This window comes from Corvus moneduloides, chromosome 26, assembly GCF_009650955.1.
Source record: "Corvus moneduloides isolate bCorMon1 chromosome 26, bCorMon1.pri, whole genome shotgun sequence".
Taxonomy (NCBI): Eukaryota; Metazoa; Chordata; class Aves; order Passeriformes; family Corvidae; genus Corvus; species Corvus moneduloides.
The window spans coordinates 2,752,524-2,767,142 of NC_045501.1; positions in this window are offsets into that span (position 1 = coordinate 2,752,524).

The window sequence follows — 14,619 nt, forward strand, 5'->3', positions numbered from 1 at the left end:
GATGCCCACCCTATTTAATCCCCTCCTGCCCACCCCAAGAGACTGAGAGATGGACAGCACAGCCCAGCCCAGCTGCTGCAGAGGGGAGGAGGCAGCAATGGAGGCAGTTGGGTGAAGAGGAGGACAAGGGGAGCGACTCTGTATTGTCCTCCAGGCTCCAAACTGGAGCAGTGAAGCCAGACCTTGCTGTGCCAGTGGGACCCTTCAGCTGCCCCATTGGTGGCCCCATATCAGGGCCACTCTCCTCTCCCTCTCCCTCTCCCTCTCCCTCTCCCTCTCCCTCTCCTCCCATGAATGTGGAACAGGGTGATGTTCCTCCATTTGGCCCAGGTCCTGAGTGGTTTGCAGAGCATCAGACAAGGTCCCGGCTCATGGTGTTTCATGAGCCACCTCCACCAGTGAGGGCCATGCTGGGGCACAGATCTGCTCCCCAGCAGGGACACACTCTGCCTGTTTTGGCACAGTGTGTTCCAAGGAGACCCCTTCAATGGAGTGATTCCCGGGGAATCAGCACTGCTGACAGCCAGTCCATAGCTCCGCTGCCCTTCTGAGTGGCCAGGCAGCGTGGGGCAGTGAGGTTCTCTCCGCTGCATTCAGGGATCATGGACCCATCTGGCACGAGATGGTCATTCCACGATTGTCAAAGCTCTTCCCCCAGTCCCACTGCAGGTGTTCATCCTCATGGCCACCCAGGCACTGTGACAGCCCTGTGCACTGCCAGCCCACTGCAGGCTGAGCACGGCCTCTCTGCTGGCACATCTTAGCAAGGAAGATACTGAACAAATTGTGATCACACCAGTCCTGTCTCCAAGGGCTGGCTCAGCCCTCTTGCCTCTGCCTGGGGACAAGGGACCCATTCCAGCAAGCCCAGCACTGCACAGTTTGGCTCCCTGTGGGCTGTCTCCAGTGATGTGACAACTCGTACAGTCCAGCCCAGGCTCTCAGGCAAGTGACAATGTGTGGAACCATGGACCACATCTGGGGATTCCCTGGTCCAGAGCCCAAGGGACAAGCTGCTCCGACACCGTGTGGGACCAAGGCTCTCCCTGTGAATCTCCCTGAGCTGCAGTCAGAGGTGTGACCACAGTCACTCTGGTGGGTGGAAGAAGGACAGACTGACACACCTCAGGGTTCGTTTTACTCAGACAGAAGAATATTCATTACGTCTGAGCAGAGCCAAAGTCCCAAGCCACCAGGAATTGCTTGAGCTCTATCTCCACAGCAAACTCCAACCTTTGGAGTTTCCCACGTTAGTTTTTCAGCATCTGTTTTCCAGGTAGCAGCAGCTCTTGCATTTTCTCATGTCTCATTCTTCGGTGTGGCAATACGATCACACCCTGTCTGCTCATTCCTCTCCCCTCACTGAGCACAGCAGAGCCAGCAGCAAGTCACACATACATTCTGCTGACTGTGGGCAACAAACAGTGGCTCCCACATTCATCCTTCACCCACACCCGTTGCACCCCCAGGGCAAGGTCTTCAGCCGAGTGGGAATCCCGGCTTGGGACACCCGTCATGGTGGTGGTGGGGTGAGGCAGGTACCAGCATTGCCCTGGGGACACTTGCGCTCACAGAAGGGAATCGCAATTTAATCCCCGTTCTGGGGTGAGGCCAGTCATGCCAAAGGACCCCAGGGGGATATGACAAACCTGCTGGTGGTGACAGGGACTCCACCAGCCCTATGATTCCTCCACAGGAGCCTCTGCTGGCATTTAGTGCCCTCCTGCATACAGGCTGTGTCCCGGCCCCATGCAGACCCTTCCCAGCAGCACAGCCCCGATGACCAGGAGGATGGGCAGGAGCAATGGAAGCAGCCCCCACAGACTGTGATTTCCAGCTCCTCCTCAGTGGAACTCCAGCTCTGGGCTCAGTCCCCTCTGGAAGAGGGCTGTGGCCTGGCCCCTCAGGTAGGACTAACACTGCTGTGTGTTCTGGATCTCCCCTGCCCTCCCTCTCTCTTGCTCCTCAAGGGCTGATGGTTGTGGCAGGTGCTGCCTGTGAGGCTGTGCCATGGCCTTGGTGCAGCAGGGCCTCATCACCTTGTGCACTTGAGACGACATTGGGGCCATGCTCCCAGGAGGCCACCACAGCTGCTGGGAGGGTAAGGGGCTGCCCAGCCCTTGTGCTGGGGAGATGTACCCCAGAGCAGTCCCTGTAACCGGGCTGTGCTGTCGCTTCCCACACTATGGTAATGACTTGGCTACTTGTTAATCTGTACTTGGCAGGGAGTTTTATGGAGTCATTAACAAGACTGAAACAGTCGGTGCCTACCAGAGGCCCCTGGCAATAAACCTGCCCCATCCCTCCCTGGCTTCCCCCAAGGACCTGAGCCCCCCACCCACAGCCCTGCTAAAGCCCATGTCAGGACCCCGTTCCCACTCCTGCTCCCTTGCCATGCCCACGGCACTCCTGGCCACGGGCCACTGCTCCACCCTGGAGCTCTAATGATACTAATGATTTTCTGAACACGAGTTGGGAGTGCAGAGCCAAGGCCCATCAGCCGTGTCTGGCAGGAGGCGATGGCTTGCCTGGACCTGGCACATGCTGGCCCCGCTCTCGCCTGGAGCGCGGTGAATTCTCCAAGATGTAATAGTAATTACATGTCGCAGCTCTGTAATCAGCTTCACCTCTGTTATTACTCTGTTAATCCGAACCTCTGGCTCAGCCCAGTGCTGCGGGACCAGTGGGTGCTTGGGATAAACTCCATACCCTGCTCAGTGTGTGAATGTGGTTCTGTACCACCAGGGCTGGGCTGAGACTCTCAGGCAGAACCGAATGGTGGGACCCCAGTGGTGCCAATGGTCCTGGTGTCCCGATGGTCCTGGTGGTACTGATGGTCCCAATGGTTCCCATGCCCTGGCTGCTCAGTAGTGCCGGTGGTGCTGGTGGTCCCGATGCCCCTGTGATGCCGATGCCCCCCACCCCGCGGGAACCCCGGGTGTGATCGGACTGCAGCTGGACAGCTGCGCTGCGACCTGCCCCGGAGACCGGTGCTGGGATCCCTCTCTGGGCTGTGGGCTGGTGCAGAGAGACCCGGTGGGACCCCTGGGGAGCGGGGGGATCCGAAGGGACCCGCTAAGACCGGAGGACCGGTGGGACCGGGAGGATCCGGGGGTCCCGGAGGCACCTGGTGGGATATCGGTTGGGATCCGAGGGTACCCGGTGGGAGCGGGAGGATCCCGGGGTCCCGGTGGGAGCGGGCGGGACGCGCCGGGCGGTGCCCGGGGGCGCGATCGCTGCGCACGGGCGCTCCCTGCTGGCAGCGGAGGGCGCGGCGGGACGGGGCGGAGCGCGGCGGGGACGGGGCGGGAGCGCGGGGGTGCAGCGAGGAGTGCGGGGCAGTTCTGGGGTGTGCAGGGCTGCTGGGGGTGCTAATGTGTGCAGGGGTGTGCGGGGCAGTTCTGAGGTGTGCAGGGCTGCTGGGGGTGCTAATGTGTGCAGGGCTGTGCGGGGCAGTTCTGGGGTGTGCAGGGCTGCTGGGAGTGGTAATGTGTGCAGGGGTGTGCGGGGCAGTTCTGGGGTGTGCAGGGCTGCTGGGAGTGCTAATGTGTGCAGGGCTGTGCGGGGCAGTTCTGGGGTGTGCAGGGCTGCTGGGAGTGGTAATGTGTGCAGGGATGTGCGGGGCAGTTCTGGGGTGTGCAGGGCTGCTGGGAGTGCTAATGTGTGCAGGGTGTGCGGGGGATACTGGGATGTGCAGGGCTGCAGGAAGGTTCTGGTACTAAGGGGGGGTACTAAGGTGTGCAGGGGTGTGCACATGTGCCCTGTGGGCAGCCGATCCCTGCCTGCATCCTGCCCGCGCTGGTCCCCGCGCCCCAGCAGCGCCTCAGTTCCCCAGCAGGGTGGGCAGCCCCCGGTGCCGCTGCCGCAGAGCCGGGCCCGCGGTCGGAGCCGCCGCACGGCCGGGGCGGGCGCTGAGCCGGCAGCTGCGCCCCGCTGGGCAGAGCCGGGCGGAGAGGGGAGGAGAAGGGCGTGAGCAGGTGTGTAAGATGAGCACACTCGTGTGTTCGCCTGGCGTGCGCAGTTCTGACTCGCACCCGGGGCTGATCCCCACACACAGGCTACGGGGAGAGTCTCGCTGGCACTGGGCACTGCCGGGGAACACGGGTCTTGGCAGTGTGGACCCTGCTCTGCTGCAGCCCCGTGCCTCTGACCGACTCCCAGGTGCACAGCACAAGGGTGAGAGCCCGGGCCGTGGCATGTGGGAACCGTGCAGGGCTCCTTCCCGAGTGATCCCCCCTGGGGATGCCCCCAGCCCCTGGCCCTGCCACTGTGCACTGCTCCAGCTCCCACTCCCACTCCAGCTCCAGTTGCACAGGCTCCACTGAGATGGGTTGGACCTTGTCAGTCCTGTGCAATGGCTCTCAGTTTTGATAGCCCCATGAGCCAAGACCCTTTGGAATCTGCTGGCCCACAGCTGCCAGGAATATGTCCACTGGCCCAGTGATAACGTCCCAGGGATGATCCCTGTGGAATTGGTCATGGTGAGGGACACCAGGGGCACAGACCAGACCGGCTGTGCCCTGCATGGTCAGACCCCTCACAGAGTCAGGCAGGCACCTTTCGTCTGGGTCTGCTGAAACCGTGGGACTGGGACACCGCTGGGATCCCAGCACAGGCAAGGCTCTGTCCCCCGGGGAGAGAGCAGTGTCTGGGTGTTCAGTCACCCCATGGGATGTCCAGGCTGGAGAACACAGGGCCCCACACCTGCATGAGCCCAGTGGTGTGCACCCACCCAGCACCCCGACTGCGGGTGCTCCCCTCTACATCATCCACCTCGCTGCCCCCGCGGTCCCCGTGAGTCATGGAATGCATTCCTGGGGCAGGAGGGGACATGTGCGCTGCAGGAACAGGCCAGGTGGGTCATCCTCTCCCTCCCACGCCCGGGGCAGGGGCGGCCCAGCTCCAAGCTGAAACTTGTCTGACAGTAATTACAGGGGAGATGAAGACTTCAGAGGATTCACATTCCTTTTGGGCCACGCCTGGGAAAGAACTTTCACCATCAGCCAGCTCCTGAGAAATAACTTTCCACCTGCGTGGCCCAGCCGCAGCCCTGCCCAGGGAGCCCAGTGGGACTGGGGCGCTCCTGCCAGCCCCATTTTGGCTTTGTTTCTCTGCAGAGAGCCCCGACCCCTCTCCTGCTGTCCCAAGAGCTCCCTCAGGCCAGGGTGCTGGTGCCTTCTTTCCCTGTGTGGGGTCAGTGCAGCTCAGTGCACAGCACAGCTGGGGTCTGACCGCCCTTCCCTGGGGGTCAGAGTAGGTGGTTGTGGTGACTGGAAGCTGAGGGGGATTTGCATCAGTGTCCCCAAGAGATTGGAGCCACATGGGTGGCCAGTCAGGCCCTTCCGTTGGAGCCTTGTCAGGCCCTTTACCTTTGCTTTGGCTGGGGACAGCTCCCCAGTGACTGCCCAGGACCTGGGGCTTCGACTCAGTGCATTGTGAGGAGCTGGGGAGACTTGGGGGACACGTGAGACTCCCTGGGTGAGGGACCATATCTGCTCAGGGCACTCCTGTCACCCACAGCTGGCACACAGCCTTCCCAAATTACAGACTGGGCTGGACCCACCAAGCCCCTTGGACATGTTCTGTCCATCCCAAATGCTTAATCAGCTGGGAAAGACCTGGGATCCCTGTCCCCTGAGCCTCTCCCTGTCAGCCATGCACATGGAGAGACACAGGCAGCCAGTTCCTGAACCAGCTTTGCCAGAGCCTCCTGCCTCCTCCTCCAGCTGCCACTGTGTTTCCCACCCTGTGCTGGTGACCCCGCTGTGGGATTGCTGGGAGGCTGGAACTGCTGTCCTGCCACTGGCCCTGGCCAGACGGTGCTGCAGCTGCATGGCAGCAGCTGTGGAAGGGATGTGAGCCTTGATCAGAGTGCAGGTCTGTGCTTGGTGCCACTCCATGGCTCGTTGGCAGCCCCAGGGACACAGGTCACCCCAGCCAGGCCAGCGTGGCACATGGCGCAGCACCAGCATTGCCAGCCAGGCAGCAGCTCCTTCATGTCCTGGGCCTGGGAGTCGAGCTCCATGCACGGGGTGTGAGTCCCATGGCCAGGGCTGACCAAATTCGCACTGTGGGTCCGTGCCTATGTCCCCTCCCCTCGTCCCTTGCATTGCTGATGGGGCACTGGGACACCAGCGCTGTGGGGGTTCAGAGCATCATCTTTTCAGGGTCCCGGGGCTCTTGGCTGCAGCCCAGCAAGGGAGAGAGGGGGCATTTCAGCCTCCAGCACACCCCAGGAGCTTCTGGGAACAGGAAGCGTCAGCAGAGCACCAAGTCCAAAGTGTTTTGCAAGTAGAAGGGAGCGGGCGGTTTCCTTATTTGGCACCGCGGCGGCGGGGCGGCACACCTGGCTGGGGCACACCTGGCTGGGGCACACCTGGCTGGGGCACACCTGGCTGCGGGCACCGCCTGGCAGCGCCCGCGAGGGCGGCGGCGCTGACGCGGAGATGGGAACGCGGGCAGGATCCGCCTCGCTAATCACAGCCCAGCGCTGGGCGTGGGGACAAGCCGCGGCAGGGACGCGGCCCTGGCAGCCAAAACAACGCCGGTGACACGCCTGCAGCTCAGCTCAGCTCAGCACACCCAGCCTGGGGGTCTCCTGCCCTGGGGCTGTGTGCTGGGGGCCGCTGGGCAGCCCCTGTTCCCTGTGTCGTGTTTGTTTCCAGTGAGGCTGACGGGCTCAGAAAGAGCCCCTGAGCAGGGAAGGCTGTGGTGGGGAGTTTAATTCCTGCTCCTGGTTCTGGAGTGAAGGAAAAGGGAGAAATGCAGCCAGAGTCTGCCCTGGAGCAGGGGGGTAGTTGGGTCCCAGGAGCCAGGCAGTGCCCACCTCTGATCTCAACCCTACAGGGTTTGAACAAAACCTGGCCCCAGCCTGGTGGGAACCTGCTGTAGGGTTGAGGGGTTCAGGGTCAATATTACCCACACAGCTTCAGGGCCAGTATTAGCCCTGGCACCCCAACCCTGGGTTTCCCTGTGCCCCCAAAACCCACTTGATCTGTCAGCCCTTCCTGCCCCACACCGGTTCAGCCGCTGTGGCTCTGGCTCTGGCAAGTGCAGGACCGAGCCTGTGGCACAAGCACAGCAAAACCTGCCACAGAGCCACATGCTGAAAGGCTCCATCTTGACCTGGTTTTCCCAGGAAGCTCCATGCCAGGGGGTGAGTGCAGTGGCTGCCAGGAAGGCCACGCACACAGCAGCTGAGCAGTATTGTTACATGGAAATGCCGCTGCTTAGGGGTCCCTGACATCTCATAAGCAAAAGAAGGGGCTGTTGCCGAGTGGTTTTATAGCTGCACCCCCAAGACAGTGCCTGCTGAGGTTTCCCTGTCCCCCTGCCAGGCTGGCACTCACTGGATACCCAAATAAGGGGCCAGGCAGCTCTGGGATAAACACACTGCTCCTGCACCTTTGGGGTGCCAGGGGAGCCCCAGGAGTGTGAGCAGGCACAGGGGGCTTGGCAACTGCACAACATGGCAGCAAACACGAGCTGTGGCTCTGAAGGACCTTGAGCACCCCAGGGACTGGTGTCCCCTCGAGTGTCCTCTGCCACTGCAACCTGTGCCCTTCCCTGACCAGCCTGTCCCAGTGCCTGTCTGGGCTTTGGGAACGGGGGTCCTGGGACCCCTGAGTGTGGCCATCCCGGCCCCCTGCTCCCAGCTCCAGCTCCCGGCCTGGCAGGGGAGTGCCATGGCCAAGTGTTTTGTAAGAGGCAAATCCCTGCAGTGCCAGCATCATGCCGGGACGGGCAGCTGGGCTGGGCTGGGGCTGGCAGCATGCGGGAAGGAGCCCTGGCCCACGGCCAGTGTTTGGCCCCCGGGGAGTTGGTGTAGGCGGGGGATGAGTGTGCCTGGCCTTGGGGCAGGGAAGGGGCCGGGCTGTGGCTGGAGCTGCGTGGGGATGTGCTCACACCCCGCACAGGTTTTGCCTCGTAAGTGAAATACGAACTGGAGTGAGGCAGGTGCTGACCAAGGTGTTCAGCCTGACCTGCCCCTCTCTCTGCTCGAGTCAGCAGAGTGGGGACAGCTCTGCCCTGTGCTCGCCATTTCTGCTGCTGTTACCCCAAAAATCTCCTGGCCCTTACCCCAGGATCAGCAGGTGGTGGATTCAGCCTGGTGTCCATCCCCTGTCACACCAGGGCAGGATCAACTGCCTGAGCTGTTTGGCAGCCAGGCTGGTTCCTCCCTTGGCAGGAGGTGAGGGGCACGGGGGCAGTGCACAGTGGGCAATGATTCTCCGGGGAGGGCAGGAGCTGCTCTTCCCATGGGCTGGGGCTGCTCCTCTCATGGGCCTCGGAGCCCGTGGACATGGAGAGCTGCTCAGTAAGGCTTGTACCCTCTACCCTTGCTGTGCCATGACAGGGGACTCTGCTGTGATTCCATCGTGTCAGGCAGCATCAGCAGCACAGGGCAGGAGTCAGGGCACCTGGGAGGAGGGTGTCACTGTGCTTTCCAGTGCATTCAGGTTATTCCCACTGCTGGGCATCCACCATGCACCCATCCTGTATCCAGAGATGTTGCCAGTGCTGGTACTGGTGGTGAGCTGGCACATGCCAGGAACCCAGCTCAGGAGGGCCCTGCCTGGCACACAAGATTCCAGCAAAGGTTCATCTCAGAGTCTCTCCATGGCCCGAATTCTCTCCCTGGCATGGAGCAGGGAATTCCCTCCAGAATGGAGAGGAGCTGCCTGGCTCAGGCAGAGTGGAAGGGCAAGATGAAAGCAGGGGGCTGCAGGGCAGGACAGCTGCATTGCACTGCAATGGATCATAGAATCATGGAATCCCAGAAGGGTTTTGGTTGAAAGGGACCTTGAAGCTCATCCAGTTCCACCCCCTGCCGTTGGCATGGACACCGTCCACTAGAGGAGGTTGCTCTAACCCCCATTCAACGTGGCCTTGAACACTTCCAGGGATGAGGCATTGAGAATGGATGGAGCAGGGCTGGAGCCATGCAGGGCAGCAGTGGGAGATGAGTTATGTCCCCAGCTGGACTCCATGTCCCAGTCTGCTCCTTGGCCGTGCTGAGCCTGGTACCTTTGCCCCTTTCTGTGGCACTGGAGCAGTTCTGTGTCCCATGGCCCAGGTGTGACAAACTGCAGCAAAGCAGTGTCTGGCAGGAGCAGCTTCACTGGCATGTGCAAACAGACTGTGTGGGGCTGACAGGCAGTGCTGCCATGCAGGGATGATCCGTGCTCCTGGCACGGCCCGATGCCGAGGCTCTGAGTCAGCCCCGCCCTGGCTGCGCCTGGTGCCAACAGCTCCTGAATCCATCAGGAGATATGGAATGAAAATCTTATCATGGCTGTGCCTGTCCCTCTCCCAGCTGCTCGAGGTGCCCTCGATGCCTGATCTGGGCCCTTCCACTGCAGAAAACCCTCTGGACCTGCTCCCTGTCACTAGCAGGGGCCAGCACTTGCTGGGGCTCCCAGAGGTTCTGCAGGTGTCTGATGGAGAGCGGAGCCGTTGGCCTGAGCTGCTCCCACCCTTCCTGGTCTTTGTGATCACTGTTCCCGTGTCGGGTTTCCTCCAGGCTGATGCCAAATCCCCAGCTGAGGGCTGGGGCTGTCGGACCCCAGTGACCCCCACAAGGTGGATGTTTATTCGATACATTCCTTGCGATGTGAGCACGGAGTGATATCTGCGCGGGGCATCGACCTTGGCCAGGGGAATCCCCATGGGTGGAGGAGAGAACCCATGGGAAAGACTCAGGAAATGGCCGGGGCTGCAGTGCACAACACCCCTTCTCTGCAGGAAACCCATGAGGTCTCCAAGATCCTGGAGGTCTTCCCTGAGAGAATTCCCCAGCACCGGCCCGGAGGGACAGAGCTGAGTCGCTCCATCGCTGGTGCACAGGTGCCGGCAGGGAGGGCTGCGCGGGCAGAGCCAGGTCCCGCTCACCTGCCCCAGGTCTGTTCCTGCTCACCTGCCCCAGCAGCACGGCTGGGCTCAGCCTGTGCTTGGAGCTCTCCTGGCACCTCGCGGAGAGCAGTGGAGTAACAGGAGGGAGGGAGAGAGGGAGGGGGCCCTGCCAGGGGAAGCGGGAGCTGAGCGGTGCGAGGGAGGGTGAATAAATACCCTTAAACGCAGTGGTTGTAACACACCTGGGGCCACGTCAGTGCCTGGAGGTCACTGGGTTGACAGGAATCGGGATGTGCCCATGGCCGGCCCTTGCTGTGCACGCAGGGGAGAGGCGTGTGGGACCCTCTGAATGTGTGTCACACCATGTCCAGTGCCTCCATCCACAGCGTCCGACAGCCGGGACCACAGCGAGCATCGCGCAGGCCCCGACTGTAGGTGAGCAGTGGCCAGTTCATGCAGCACCCCGGGGTCTGCAAATGTGAGATGTGAATGCCAGGAATAGTTGTGTAAGGAAAAGGAACGTAGGACTTGATCAGGGAATCCCTGCGCTGCCTCGGGCAGCCAGGCTCACCCTGCTGCTCTTTCCAGGAGCAGGTTAATCACCAGGGCTGACGCCTGTGAGTGCTGCCCGCACTGATTAATGGGATCAAATATCCATCAAACATCCAGCTCATCCTGAATCCCCGTCAGTGCAGTCACACAGAGGCTGCAGGAGGGATGTTGGAGGAGAAAAGCTGGTTTCTAGGAATGTCCCGGCCCGGAGGGCATTGCTGAGCTGCAGTAAAGCCGAATGCCAGGATGATTCCTTCCATTCTGCTGCACTTCCCAGGTGGACTGGGATGGTACCAAGACCCCCTCACCTCAGAGCACATGGTGAAATGGCCTTGCAGGACCCAACAGAGAGAGACCTGCAGTAAGCACAGGCTTGTCACCCACCAAGAGCCCCCAGGAGTCCCAGGGCCACTGCTGCGGGACCCCCACACACAGCCTTGAGTTGCATCACACTGTGGTCTCCAGGTTTGTTGTCTGCACACACGCAGGGGTACCCGGGAGCATTTCCCCATGAGATCCCCGGGACTGGCAGGTGCTGGGTAGACCCTGTCCTCACCACCAGTGCATTTCCTTGTTGCACGGCTGCGTGTGCCACTCACTGCCAAGGAGCACAATGGTCCTCAGGAGCACCCCCAGACCCCAGCACGACTACGATGCCTTCGAGTTGATGCCATGATGATTTTTTGCCTTTTCTTTTGTACCCCTTTTACACCCTTTTTACACCTTCTGTATTCTTAGTGCTTTTTGCCTACATTCTTGGCCTTGTTTGTCAAGCTAAGAGACTAAGCATCTTAGAAGCTTTGTAGCTAGGGATCAGTGTGCCCCAGACCCCAAGGTCCTCTCCAGAACACATTCTGTAAACTAAGATAGAACCATCCAGGAGAAGGTTCCTTGGGGAGGGGGGCTCACTCGAGCCTCTGGTTGGGTAATTTTTGACAGATATGCTAATTAGTAAGACCTATAATGTTATACCAGATGTTTTGTGTGGTGTGCATTGCAGTGTGCATGGAGGTGCATTCGACCTGGACGTAGTGCACCTAAGGATCCTTAAAATAAGTACCAAGGTAAAATCCCTTTTTCCCTTCTAACCGTGTTTGACTCTTGATTTTAAGACCAGGAAAAGGCATCACAGTGAGCAGTGACAGCACAGGTGTCACAGGACGCAGGCGGCTCTGGGCTCCCTCTGCTCCTCCTGCTGCCCCTGAACGGCCTCTGGCAGCTCCCCTGGCACGGCCACGGCCCCACGCACCGGGGCTGCTGCGCCGGAGCCCCCGCACAGCCCGGGGGGACAGCGTGGATTGTCTGCCAGGCGCTGGGCACGAAGAGACGGCAGCAGCTCGGAGCTGCCTGCCGAGCTGCTCCTGCGGGAGACCGGCATTGCCACCTCGTGGGGAGCCGCGAGCGGCACCTCCTCGGGCAGGACAGGGCGGCACCAGCACCCAAAGACGGGCAGAGGGGAGGAGGGTGCCGGGGCTCAGCCGCGGGGCCAGCCGAAGCCACTCATGACTGCAGGTGCCAGCTCTGAATGCTGCTCACAGAACAAAATCGGATGTTAACACTTCCCAGACAGTGCCCAGCCCTCACCAGTGATGGGTTCAGCTCTGGTGTCTGACACACACTCGCCTCTTCTGGTGTTGGACCAAAGGCTCTGGGGGCCCAGTGACGAGGACACAACTAGGATGTGTTGTGTGGACTCTGCAAATCTGAAGTGACACTGATAAATCGACTCTCTGGGGTATCCTGGTTCAGCAGCAGGGCCAGTCTGCCCAGAGCTGACATCAGACTGAAGGTACCAATGGCTCTGCTCGAGTGTTTGGTGTTGAATATGAAAAGCCGCCCTTTGGCTGCAGTGAGGACTCAGAAATGCCTCCAGCAGAAAGATGGAGTGCAAACCTCTAATTGCTTCTCCTGTCTGGCTGCTCCACCATGCGGCTGCTAGAGACGGCTCCTTCTCTGGGAGAGGAGGAAAATATGATCAGAAAAAGAGGAGAGAGAAGAACCATCTGCTTGTTCATGGTGGTCGTGGAGCAAATTCGCATTCTAATAAAAATTTCAGCCAGTTCTCCAGTTGCTCTGTCACACATAGAAGAGACAGATGCTTCAGAAACACCAGAGAGATACAAATAGAGCAACGCAAACAATTCCCTCTGCCCGGTGCAAGAGAAATCATTTGCCTTTATCTTAAATAAAAGCCCCAAAAGAATGATGCAACATCCGACCCGTGTGGCGTCTGCCAGAGCCGCAGATGGCAGCAAACCCAGCTGCCAATAACCTGTCAAACCCACATCGTGCTTCTGAGATGGCGCCGAAGCAGGGCAGGAACACCTACACAGGGAGCTGGGGCTGCAGGGGATCCAAACGGAGCTGAGGGGCTCCAGATAAAGGATCTTCAGCCCAGCAGGCCCAGGCTTCCCCGGGACAATGTTCCCGCTCCATGGGCAGCTCTAACCCACTCTCAGAGGAGAGCTCACACTCTGTCTGGATCTACGTGGCTTTTGACCCCATTAATTTCCAGAGATTTACTGTCCTTCGTATCGGGAGTCTCAGGGTATTTTTAGCACCCGTACCACGTCTCCAAGTGGGATGTGATGTTCCTGTGCCAGCAGTCCCTGTGCTGTGCTGAGCCACAGCAGGGAGACACCCTCCAGTTTGGGGGGTTTATCCACGGCAGCACCGGGAAAGCCATGGAATGTCTGTGTTTAGCAGCTCAATCCAAACACTGTGAGCTAGGCTCCAGGCCCTAAAATTAGGACTCAGGAGCAGGATTAAACCTGAGATCACCAGTTCCCACTGACCCTGGTTCAGGCCCTTTTGGGCTCACTGCTCTCCTGAGCTGACTCCCAAGAACACCTTTGTCTCTCATTACAAAAGGACAGGGACTGCCCCTTCCCAAGCACTGGGACTGGGGTTACTGGGATGTCCTGACCCACCCAAGCCTTTGGGACCCCCGGCAGCCAGGGTGGGATGGGCCAGCGCTCACGACAGACAGCAAAAGGAGCTGAGCTCACCCTGCACAGGCTGAGGTTTGCCAAGGCCTGACAGACTGAGCTGAGGTGCAGTAAGTGTCAGGGGACTCATTTCCCTCATTTAAAGAGAAAAACCTTCCTTTGCTGTCAGATTCTGGTGACACCTTCAGCATTTCCCTTTGGCAGCAGAGCCCCAGGCCCACTCCAGAACTGTGTGTCCTTCGAGCATCTCCGTGCCAGCAGCCTGGAACAGCACCCTCCTCTCTGTCAGCACGTAGCTCCCTGCATGCTGCAGGTGCGATGCCACCGTGGGGACAGCCGGTGACAAACCCCTGGGAACAAACCCACATCCACGGGCGAGCTCTGAGCATTCCCAGGCTGCAGCTCCAGCAGGAGCCGTGCCCGGAGCGCCGCAGTCGCGGGGTGGTGACCAGGCTGTGCCGGGCTCTGAGAGGCCAACCCAGGCTGAGAGGGCCACCCTGGGCTGGGCACAGCGGTGTCACCCCAGGCTGGGATCACTGCCTGTTCCTGACACCGGGAGATGAAGCGCTGGACCGGCAGGACCTGGGGCCTCTCCACACGCACGGGCAGCCAGGGAGACACCTGGAGTGGCCACAGGAGCCCCGGATGGCTCTGGGCAGCCCTGGGCAGCGTTGGGCTGTCGTGCCGGATGGATGCGATGGATGAAGGGATGGGAACAGGCAAACTGCATCTGGCTGCCCCCGGCTCCTGCGGCCATCTGGAGGGTGATGGTCACCACCGCTGGACAATGTGCGGCCAGTGAGGGGTCAGTGAGGGGCCGTCAGGAAAGGGGTTCAGTCTTTTGAGGGTCCCAAGGGGATTTTGGAGGGGGTTAGAGTGCCCCAAGGAGATTTTAAGAAAGTAGAGGAGGGGTTGGGGGTTTTTGGGACTCCCGCAGAAGTTGGGGGGTCCTGGAGACGTTTTGGGAGGGGAACAAGGGTATCTTGGGGAACGTTGGAGGGTCCCAAGAAAATTTGCGATGTCTAGAGGGGATTTGGGGTCCCCGTGAGGGTCTCGAGGGCTACCCTGTTCTTTGGGGGGAGTCCCAAGGGGATTTGGAGGTGTTTGAGTGGTCCCGGGGAGCATTTTGTGGTTCATGGGGGTATTTTGTGGGTGTCGGGGTGGGGGGTGGGTGTCCCAGGGGGATTTTGGTGGTCTCGGAAGGGTTTTGGGGCCCCGGGGGGTCTCGGGGGCGGCGGGGGGGAGCCGGGGGGTCCCGGGGGTCCCG